We start from the raw sequence: 10,717 nt of genomic DNA, 5'->3' as shown, positions 1-10,717 counted from the left end.
ATCATCAGCGAACCTCAAAGTTTTTACTTCTTCTCCATGAATTTTAATACCTACTCCGAATCTTTCTTTTGTTTCCTTTACTGCTTGCTCAATATACAGATTGAATAACGTCGGGGAGAGGCTACAACCCTGTCTCACTCCTTTCCCAACCACTGCTTCCCTTTCATGCCCCTCGACTCTTATAACTGCCATCTGGTTTCTGTACAAATTGTAAATAGTCTTTCGCTCCCTGTATTTTACCCCTGCCACCTTCAGAATTTGAAAGAGAGTATTCCAGTTAACATTGTCAAAAGCTTTCTCTAAGTCTACAAATGCTTGAAACGTAGGTTTGCCTTTTCTTAATCTTTCTTCTAAGATAAGTCGTAAGGTTAGTATTGCCTCACGTGTTCCAACATTTCTACGGAATCCAAACTGATCTTCAAAATGGTTCAAATGGCTCTGAGCACTATGGGACTCAACTGCTGAGGTCATTAGTCCCATAGAACTTAGAACTAGTTAAACCTAACTAACCTAAGGACATCACAAACATCCATGCCCGAGGCAGGATTCGAACCTGCGACCGTAGCGGTCTTGCGGTTCCAGACTGCAGCGCCTTTAACCGCACGGCCACTTCGGCCGGCAACTGATCTTCCCCGAGGTCCACTTCTACCAGTTTTTCCATTCGTCTGTAAAGAATTCGCGTTAGTATTTTGCAGCCGTGACTTATTAAACTGATAGTTCGGTAATTTTCACATCTGTCAACACCTGCTTTCTTTGGGATTGGAATTATTATATTCTTCTTGAAGTCTGAGGGTATTTCGCCTGTCTCATACATCTCGCTCACCAGATGGTAGAGTTTTGTCATGACTGGCTCTCCCAAGGCCATCAGTAGTTCTAATGGAATGTTGTCTACTCCCGGGGCCTTGTTTCGACTCAGGTCTTTCAGTGCTCTGTCAAACTCTTCACGCAGTATCTTATCTCCCATTTCGTCTTCCTCTACATCCTTTTCCATTTCCATAATATTGTCCTCAAGCACATCGCCCTTGTATAAACCCTCTATATACTCCTTCCACCTTTCTGCTTTCCCTTCTTTGCTTAGAACTGGGTTTCCATCTGAGCTCTTGATATTCATACAAGTGGTTCTCTTCTCTCCAAACGTCTCTTTAATTTTCCTGTAGGCAACATCTATCTTACCCCTAGTGAGACAAGCCTCTACATCCTTACATTTGTCCTCTAGTCATCCCTGCTTAGCCATTTTGCACTTCCTGTCGATCTCATTTTTGAGACGTTTGTATTCCTTTTTGCCTGCTTCATTTACTGCATTTTTATATTTTCTCCTTTCATCAATTAAATTCAATATTCTTCTGTTACCCAAGGATTTCTACTAGCCCTTGTCTTTTTACCTACTTGATCCTCTGCTGCCTTCACTACTTCATCCCTCACAGCTACCCATTCTTCTTCTACTGTATTTGTTTCCCCCATTCCTGTCAATTGTTCCCTTACGCTCTCCCTGAAACTCTGTACAACCTCTGGTTCTTTCAGTTTATCCAGGTCCCATCTCCTTAAATTCCCACCTTTTTGCAGTTTCTTCAGTTTCAATCTGCAGTTCATAACCAATAGATTGTGGTCAGAGTCCACATCTGCCATTGGAAATGTCTTACAGTTTAAAACCTGGTTCCTAAATCTCTGTCTTACCATTATATAATCTATCTGATACCTTTTAGTATCTCCAGGATTCTTCCAGGTATACAACCTTCTTTTATGATTCTTGAACCAAGTGTTAGCTATGATTAAGTCATGCTCTGTGCAAAATTCTACAAGGCGGCTTCCTCTTTCATTTCTTCCCCCCAATCCATATTCACCTACTATGTTTCCTTCACTCCCTTTTCCTACTGACGAATTCTAGTCACCCATGACTATTAAATTTTCGTCTCCCTTCACTACCTGAATAATTTCTTTTATCTCGTCATACATTTCATCTATTTCTTCATCATCTGCAGAGCTAGTTGGCATATAAACTTGTACTACTGTAGTAGGCATGGGCCACAATAATGCGTTCACTATGCTGTTTGTAGTAGCTAACCCGCACTCCTATTTTTTTTATTCATTATTAAACCTACTCCTGCATTACCCCTATTTGATTTTGTATTTATAACCCTGTAATCACCTGACCAAAAGTCTTGTTCCTCCTGCCACTGAACTTCACTAATTCCCACTACATCTAACTTCAACCTTTCCATTTCCCTTTTTAAATTTTCTAACCTACCTGCCCGATTAAGGGATCTGACATTCCACGCTCCGATCCGCAGAACGCCAGTTTTCTTTCTCCTGATGACGACGTCCTCTTGAGTAGTCCCCGCCCGGAGATCCGAATGGGGGACTATTTTACCTCCGGAATATTTTACCCAAGAGGACGCCATCATCATTTAATCATACAGTAAAGCTCCATTTCCTCGGGAAAAATTACGGCTTTAGTTTCCCCTTGCTTTCAGCCGTTCGCAGTACCAGCACAGCAAGGCCGTTTTGGTTAATGTTACAAGGCCAGATCAGTCACTCATCCAGACTGTTGCCCCTGCAACTACTGAAAAGGCTGCTGCCCCTCTTCAGGAACCACATGTTTGTCTGGCCTCTCAACAGATACCCCTCCGTTGTGGTTGCACCTACGGTACGGCCATTTGTATCGCTGAGGCACGCAAGCATCCCCACCAACGGCAAGGTCCATGGTTCATGGGGGGCTTAAGAAAGTACTATTTTAAAATAACTGTTGACATTCTTCAAAACTTAATGTTCTATTGCGCCATCTAAATCTCCCCTTTGACTACCATACGGAATGAGATGGAGGATAGCTAATGAAGCAATATTTACTTCCTCCATTTTTCTTTTCCATTAATAAATGTTTCTTCGAAGGAAGGACTATCAATATAATTCTCTATAAGCCTGTAATTCCCAGATGTTGTCATCACTAGAGACGCTTTGTGGAGAAAGTAATACGTACGCTGTAAGATTAGTTTTGGAACTTCCGCTTTCCAAATTTTAAGAGTAACCTTTCCATGAAGCAATACACCTTTCTTGCAGCATCTCCACTGGCGACTACTGAACATTTATACATCCAAATTTTGCAAACCACAATGAAGCGAATGACAGGGGGTATAATCCCGTTGTACTATTCGCTTGGGCTTTTTCCTGTTACATTCACGGACAGAGCGCGGTAACAATGATTGCTTAAACGCCTCTTGTGCGCTGTAATTAATATAATGCTTTCTTCGTGATTCCTATGGGAGCGATACTTAGGGGGTTGCAGTGTATTCCTAGAAACCTCATTTAAAGTTGTTCCTCTTTTGGCAGCAGGCTTCCCGGGTAAGTTGCACCTGTCTTCAAGTGTCTGCCAGTTCTGTTTTTTCAGCATCTGCATACGCCCTTTCTACATCTTCAATTTCCCTTGATAGCCTATTTTCTGTTGGTCATACAGACTTAAGTAATTATCTAAGATGGGTCGCACGTGTGTTTATCTGATATCATCTATGGAAACACAGGGAAACATAAACGAGGAAGCCGGAAGGTGATTTTCACTACACGTCTCCCGAATACATAGCCAGTACGTTCATCAACTTCGTTCGATGACAACTCAGAGTCGTTTTAAGGAAGACAAATTACGTTTAATGTGTTATTGATTATCATTTTATAAAATACTTGCTAATAAATTAGTTCTAAAATTAATTTCAGTGTTCTAGAAACACCCCATATCCCGTCTCACGTTACTAAAATTTTAAGCAATTTCATATGTATCGTTGATAATCACTCGAGTGTTTAACACCACGTGGTAGCGTGATTAGATTACTGCTACTCCAGACATAGGAGTTTGAAACTCTTGAAACCGCTATGCAGATTAACTGATTAACGAGCTCTTCCTGCGACTACAGGGGCGTTTATAAAGTGACGATGCCTCTGCACTGATGTGTAACCGGTCACGACTTTTTAATAGAATTACTTTATCAGCCATTACGGAAGATTTTATTCGCCATTTTTTAAAGTCCGCTATTGTTGTGGGCAGTGTACGACCTAGACTATTAGCTTTCGTTTATCTGGACTATTAGTTTAGTTCGCTGAAATGTTGTAGGGGTTAGTCATCCATCAAAGCCCAAGTGTCATTAAAGAACTGAACCTTAGTTATAATTTAGCAGGCGGGTTAGCGAAATAATTTATAAATAAATAAACTGCATGGATAAATCCGGTAGCATAAACAGCGTTAACCAAATAGGATAATTATCGTTTAAATGGAATAAATAATTATTTGATTCACACATTTGCGAATGCTCAGGCTAAATCAACTAAACTACTATCAGTTTTTCTAAGTCCAATGAAATCCGAGCTGATGTGAGTCAGACAAACGAAAAATTTTCATCTCGACTACATCTGCACTAACTACGACAATATTTGATACTGAAATCAGTGGCGGGCTCACTTCACAATCGAAGCCTTTGCGGATTCGTGTTTACTGGAACCGCCTTGCTTCCATTATCGTATACTTTCACGTATGTCACTTTTCAATATTAATTGTGATACACCCAGTATATACTACAACTATTTCAGTCTGTTTATAAATTCATCATCTGAAGAGGCGGACGAGAGAGTAACGCATTGTTGATGCTGATTCCTCTGTGAAATTTACTTTGTGTTTTTCGACTTAAATAGTCTACGTGCAGATTATAATTACTTTCCCACTCGATAAAGACGATAACGTAAAGAAGTTTACTTAATCTTCTCTGATCTGCCATATGTGTGCAATCATTTCTGCGTAAATCTTTTGCTCTAAATACAAAACCCGTTTTTAAAGAAACATTTAGTAAAAAACTTCTTCTTCACGGATGTGACGTTAAAATTTAAGTGGACAGGCTAAAGTATACGGAACACCTTCATCAAGGGACAGATTACTGGTTCATGGACCGAGTCACCCAGGTACGGTTAAGTTTGTGTACCGACTTACAGCTTTCTTGAAATGTGGATAAACGAGAGATAATATAATAAAGAGGAAGATCTCTGCAATATCAGCTTATATATTCTACGTACAATTCATGTCATATTGCATATTTGTTTTTTAGTTAATGACGTGTTGCGTAGGAAAGATTATGGTGTGGTGTTTTTTTTTTTTTTTTTTTTTTGTCATCAGTCTACTGACTGGTTTGATGCGGCCCGCCGCGAATTCATTTCCTGTGCTAACCTCTTCATCTCAGAGTAGCACTTGCAGCCTGCGTCCTCAATTATTTGCTTGACGTATTCCAATCTCTGTCTTCCTCTACAGTTTTCGCCCCCTACAGCTCCCTCTAGTACCATGGAAGTCATTCCCTCATGTCTTAGCAGATGTCCTATCATCCTGTCCCTTCTCCTTATCAGTGTTTTCCACATATTCCTTTCCTCTCCGATTCTGCGTAGAACCTCCTCATTCCTTACCTTATCAGTCCACCTAATGTTCAACATTCGTCTATAGCACCATATCTCAAATGCTTCGATGCTCTTCTGTTCCGGTTTTCCCACAGTCCATGTTTTACTACCATACAATGCTGTACTCCAGACGTACATCCTCAGAAATTTCTTCCTCAAATTAAGGCCGGTATTTGATATTAGTAGACTTCTCTTGGCCAGAAATGCCTTTTTTGCCATAGCGAGTCTGCTTTTGATGTCCTCCTTGCTCCGTCCGTCATTGGTTATTTTACTGCCTAGGTAGCAGAATTCCTTAACTTCATTGACTTCATGACCATCAATCCTGATGTCAAGTTTCTCGCTGTTCTCATTTCTACTACTTCTCATTACCATCGTCTTTCTCCGACTTACTCTCAAACCATACTGTGTACTCGTTAGACTGTTCATTCCGTTCAGCAGATCATTTAATTCTTCTTCACTTTCACTCAGGATAGCAATGTCATCAGCGAATCGTATCATTGATATCCTTTCACCTTGTATTTTAATTTCACTCCTGAACCTTTCTTTTATTTCCATCATTGCTTCCTCGATGTACAGATTGAAGAGTAGGGGCGAAAGGCTACAGCCTTGTCTTACACCCTTCTTAATACGAGCACTTAGTTCTTGATCGTCCACTCTTATTATTCCCTCTTGGTTGTTGTACATATTGTATATGATCCGTCTCTCCCTATAGCTTACCCCTACTTTTTTCAGAATCTCGAACAGCTTGCACCATTTGATATTGTCGAACGCTTTTTCCAGGTCGACAAATGCTATGAAAGTGTCTTGATTTTTCTTTAGCCTTGCTTCCATTATTAGCCGTAACGTCAGAATTGCCTCTCTCGTCCCTTTACTTTTCCTAAAGCCAAACTGATCGTCACCTAGCGCATTCTCAATTTTCTTTTCCATTCTTCTGTATATTATTCTTGTAAGCAGCTTCGATGCATGAGCTGTTAAGCTGATTGTGCGATAATTCTCTCACTTGTCAGCTCTTGCCTTCTTCTGAATTGTGTGGATGATGCTTTTCCGAAAGTCAGATGGTATGTCGCCAGACTCATATATTCTACACACCAACGTGAATAGTCGTTTTGTTGCCACTTCCCCCAATGATTAAACATCAAATATCACATAAAATAAAATAAAAATATCAGAGTTAATACCAAGGAACTGAAGGTGAGCCTTCAATTATTTGTAAAGCTAGTTAATGGAACAATAATTTTTTTTCAAATAGTGGTTTCCAGCGAATGGCGGCGACATTAATTCAAAGCATATACTTCGTACATCACCAGGTTTTTTGATGCACGACTAGCGAAACTCATCACCTACTTCTAATCTAATACCATCATCATCGTCTAATTTAATTCGGGTACATTCCACTACCCTTTCTTTATTTCTAATGATACTCATTTTATAACCTCTTTTCAATACACTGTGCGTTCAATTCAAATGCTCTTGCACCTCCTTTGTGTCTCTCACAGAATTAGAATGTCCTCGATATACTTCAAAGTTTTCGTTTGTTCTCCTTGAACTCTAATTCCCTTTCCAAATTTTTCCTTTGCGTCGTTTATAACTCTCTAAATATACAGATTGAATAAGATCGGGGACAGGTTGCAAGCCTGTCTCACTATCTTCTCTACTACTGTTTCCTTTTCATTTCCCTTGCCGCTTGAAACTGCAGTCTGGTTTCTTTACGAATTGTAAATAACGTTTCGCTCCCCGTATTTTACCCATGCTACCTTCAGAATTTCAAAGAGAATATTTGAGTCACATTGTCAAAAGTTAGTCTCTGCATTATGCAATACAGTGTTCTAGCAATTTTCACTTCTACAACTTGTTTCCGTCATAATGTAACCATCCTTGGGCCAGTAAGAATGTGTTTGCCTCTGCTGCCATCGACGGGGTTTTAGATTGATTCCGTATGTCTGAATTTCCACAAGGGTTCTGTCACCGTCCCTCGCAAGAGACTTCTATTCAAATTGCGTGCCTGTGAAGTATCGCTTCAGTTGTGCGACTGGATCCATCATTTCCTCTAAGAAGGGTTACGTATTACCGACGGAAAATCATCGAGTAAAACAGATGTGATATCTGGCTTTTCCCTTAGGCCCTCTGCTGTTCCTAATCCACACAAACGATTTAGGAGATAATGTGAGCAGCCCTCTTAGATGTTTTCCTGTACTTTACCGTATAGTACATCCATCAAAAGATCAAAACCAATTGGACTTATATATAAGAAACTATCAGCCTCGATTGCGGTAATGAAACCAACCTTTACCTAGGTTTCAGCCCAAGTAATTGAGCCTTCTTCAGAAAATATACCTGATTCTATAATATGTCTACGAGGGCATGGTCTGGAAATAAACCTAAAAGAGTCTGAATAGGCATAGTCACATTATAAAAATGCGGCACATTTATTTGTAGACCATGTCCTCGTAGACATATTATAGAATCAGCTATATCTTCTGAAGAAGGCTCAATTACTTGGGCTGAAACCTAGGTAAAGGTTGGTTTCATTACCGCAATCGAGGCTGATAGTTTCTTATATACTAGATTATCACGATTGCTGACGAAATGCAATGTTGAAAGTACAACAACTGGAAATAAACCTAAAAGAGCCTGAATAGGCGTAGTCACATTATAAAAATGCGGCACATTTATTTGTAGACCATGTCCTCGTAGACATATTATAGAATCAGCTATATCTTCTGAAGAAGATTCAATTACTTGGGCTGATACCTAGGTAAAGGTTGGTTTCATTACCGCAATCGAGGCTGATAGTTTCTTATATACTAGATTATCACTATTGCTGACGAGCTGCAATGTTGAAAGTACTACAACTGGACTTAGATACGATATCTGAATGGTGCGAAAAGTGGAAAATGTCTCTCAGTGAGGGAAAGTGTGAGGTCATCCAAATGAGTACAAAAGCCGGCCGGGGTGGCCGAGCGGTTCTAGGTGCTACAGTCTGGAACCGCGCAACTGCTACGTTCGCAGGTTCGAATCCTGCCTCGGGCATGGATGTGTGTGATGTCCTTAGGTTAGTTAGGTTTAACTAGTTCTACGTTCCAGGGTCTGATGGCCTCAGAAGTTAAATCCCATAGTGCTCAGAGCCATTTGAACCATTTTTTGAGTACAAAAATAGATCCGTAAAATTTCAGTTACGATATAAATCACACAAACCTAAAGGCTGTCAGTTCGACCAAATACCTAGGCATTACAATTAGGAACAACTTAAGTTTTATAATGTTGTGGGGAAGTAAACCAAAGACTACGTTTTATTGGTAGAACACTTAGAAGATGCAACAGATCTACTAAAGAGACTGCAACTCTACGCTTGTTTGTCCTCTGCTGGAGTACTGCTGTGCTGTATGGGATCATTACCTTATGGGATTGACGGAGGACATTGTAAATGTGAAAGGGGGGAAGATCGTTTTGTATTATGGCGAAATAGGGGAGAGAATGTGACAGATATGATAAGCGAGTTGAGATGGCAATCATTAAAACAATGGCGATTTTCGTTACGACGAGATCTTTGCATGAAATTTCAATCACCAGCTTTCTCCCCTGAATGTGAAAATATGACCATCACAATATAATATGAGGAATCAAAGCTCGTACAAAAAGACTTGAGTGTGTAGTTTTCCTACGCACTGTTAGAGAGTGGATCGGCAGAGAAATAGTGTGAAGGTGATTGGAAAATCCCTCTGCCAGGGGCTTAAGTGTCAATTGCACAGTAGTTACGTGGATATAGATGTAGACATCCCACAACTGCAATAACTGATCAAAATATCGAAATGCTCCATTTTGTTACAGCAGTTATGGAATGCACGGCCAAGTATGTACTGTGACTGAAATCGACTGTCAAAACAGAATTAATTGCAGCTGTGTGTTGCATTATGCAGTTTCTACCCTTTTTTTTAAGCTGTTCAACATCGCCCGCACAGGGCATTGTCGAAATCTTTCTTCGAATCTAGAAATCCTAGAAACGTACGTTTGCCTTTGTTCAGCCTAACTTCTAGGGTAATAGGCGGCATTAGTATTGTCTCCCCTGTTACTACATTTCTCTGTCTACATCTACATCTACATTTACATGGATACTCTGCAAATCACATTTATGTGCCTGGCAGAGGGTTTATCGAACCACCTTCACAATTCTCTATTATTCCAATCTCGAATAGCGCACGGAAAGAATGAACACCTATATCTTTCCGTACGAGGTCTGATTTCCCTTATTTTATCGTGGTGATCGTTCCGCCCTATGTAGGTCGGTGTCAACAAAATATTTTCGCATTCGGAGGAGAATGTTGGTGATTGGAATTTCGTGAGAAGATTGCCTCGCAACGAAAAACGCCTTTCTTTTAATGATTTCCAGCCCAAATCCTGTATCATTGCTGTGAAACTCTCTCCCATATTTCGCGATAATACAAAACGTGCTGCCTTTCTTTGAAGTTTTTCGATGTACTCCGTCAGTCGTACCTGGTAAGGACCCCACACAGCGCAGCAGTATTCTAAAAGAGGACGGCCAAGCGTAGTGTAGGCAGTCTCCTTAGTAGGTCTGTTACATTTTCTAAGTGTCCTGCCAATAAAACGCAGCCTTTGGTTAGCCTTCCCCACAACATTTTCAATGTGTTCTTTCCAATTTAAGTTGTTCATAGTTGTAATACCTAGGTATTTAGTTGAATTTACGGCTTCTAGATTAGACTGATTCATCGTGTAACCGAAGTTTAACGAGTTCCTTTTAGCACTCATGTGGATGACCTCACACTTTTCGTTATTTAGGGTCAACTGCCACTTTTCGCACCAATCAGATATTTTTTCTAAATCGTTTTTCAGTTTGTTTTGAACTTCAGATGACTTTATTAGTTGATAAACGACAGCGTCATCTGCAAACAACCGAAGACGGTTGCTCAGATTGTCTCACAAATCGTTTATATAGATAAGGAAGAGCAAAGGGCCTATAACACTACCTTGGGGAACGCCTGAAATCACTTCTGTTTTACTCGATTACTTCCCGTCAATTATTATGAACTGTGACCTCTCTGAGAGGATATCGCAAATCCAGTCACATAACTGAGACGATATTCCATAAGCACGCAATTTTACTACGAGCCGCTTGTGTGGTACAGTGTCAAAAGCCTTCCGGAAATCCAGGAATCCGGAATCGATCTGAAATCCCTTGTCAATAGGACTCAGCACTTCATGTGACTAAAGAGCTAGTTGTGTTTCACAGGAACGATGTTTTCTAAACCTATGTTGACTGTGTGTCAATAGACCGTTTCCTTCG

Source organism: Schistocerca nitens, chromosome 9 (genome assembly GCF_023898315.1).
Source record: "Schistocerca nitens isolate TAMUIC-IGC-003100 chromosome 9, iqSchNite1.1, whole genome shotgun sequence".
Classification (NCBI taxonomy): domain Eukaryota; kingdom Metazoa; phylum Arthropoda; class Insecta; order Orthoptera; family Acrididae; genus Schistocerca; species Schistocerca nitens.
This window is presented reverse-complemented; position numbering follows the sequence as displayed.